Source organism: Penaeus monodon, chromosome 27 (assembly GCF_015228065.2).
Source record: "Penaeus monodon isolate SGIC_2016 chromosome 27, NSTDA_Pmon_1, whole genome shotgun sequence".
Taxonomy (NCBI): Eukaryota; Metazoa; Arthropoda; class Malacostraca; order Decapoda; family Penaeidae; genus Penaeus; species Penaeus monodon.
In genome coordinates this window covers 3129083-3130308 of record NC_051412.1, presented here as the reverse complement: position 1 = coordinate 3130308, position 1226 = coordinate 3129083, and the positions used below count along the sequence as shown (strand labels likewise).

General features: G+C 60.0%; 1 protein-coding gene across 1 annotated transcript in view; it reads right to left on the bottom strand.

Moving 5' to 3' along the window:
- The window catches only part of LOC119590546 (zyxin-like), a gene marked incomplete in the record, with an annotated part of 87602 nt that overhangs the window by 17434 nt on the left and 68942 nt on the right, over positions 1–1226 (bottom strand).

Below are 1226 nucleotides of genomic sequence, written 5' to 3'. Positions count from 1 at the left end.
CTAACTAAGTGACACCGAAGGCACTCACCCCCTCTTCCCTCTCCCCCGCACACCCCCTTCTCCTATCTCCCCCCCCCCTGAACGCAAGCAAGCAAGCAAGCAGCTGCATGATGGATCTTCGACTATCATTGGATCATTACACGAGAAATCCGGCCTCGAGCGGGCTGGCGCTCGGGCTCGGGGGCTCCCAAGGGCCACGGGACGGCCGCCCTCGTTCCCGACCCGGATTTATCATGGCTCTCCGTCTGCCTATTTTATCTGTGTCTGCCTGTCTCTGCTTCAGTCTTTCTATCTATTCCACAAACTCACTCTCTCTCTCCCCCCTCTTTATTTAGCCTGTCCCCTCCTCTTCCTCATTCCCTCTGACAGGGACAGATATAGCGTCTGACCCAAGATAATGCCCCGAGTGGGTCCTCTAGGCCTCCAGGCAAACCGTCCGCCCACCTATCTCTCTCCTACTTTGTCCATCATATACAACGCAGAAGGGAATGAAGGATCAGAGGGAGAGCAATGAAGGGAGAGGACACCAGAGCACACGGAAGGAGGAGCGAAGGGAAGCGGAGGAAGGAGAGGTGAGCGTGGCGGGGAAAGACAGGAGGACGGGGCGAGGGTCTGCCGCCCCCTCGCCGTCGCTTCCTCGGTGCCCTCCCCGTGCGGCCCTGCGGCCCTGCCTCTAAGGCGGCAGAGACCCCGGCCGGCACGCGCCCCTGTGACAGCGTCCTCCCAGTGACACTGATCTGCGACTTTTGTCGTCTTAACCTGATTCACCTAATCCTTGGCATGCGGCGTGTCACCCCGCCTAGGCCAGGGGCGTGGTCGCGGCGCCGCCTGCGGCCGACCTGCATCTCGATTCGGACCTGCGCCTGCCTCGGCCGCAAGTGCGCCGCCCGCCCCCAGGGCACACTCCTACTACATTCCACGCCGCGGGCGCCCCTCGCTACATTCCTCCGATCACAACCAGCTCGACGCACTGGGTCGTGCGTGAGCCCCCCCCCCCCCCGCTTCCTCTGATCCGCTCTCTCATCCACTTCTCCGAGCTGCCACCCACGCCCTTCCAAGGGAAAGCAAAGGCAGTGAAGAGACAATGCTGAACACCTGGGGAGCAGGGATATCCCGACAATACAAGCTCAATGAAGAAAGAAACAAAGAAAACAAAACAATACAGGCGTACAAGAAGAAGAGGAAGACGAAGCAGAGAAACGCAGATTCCCGACTCACCGTAGTAT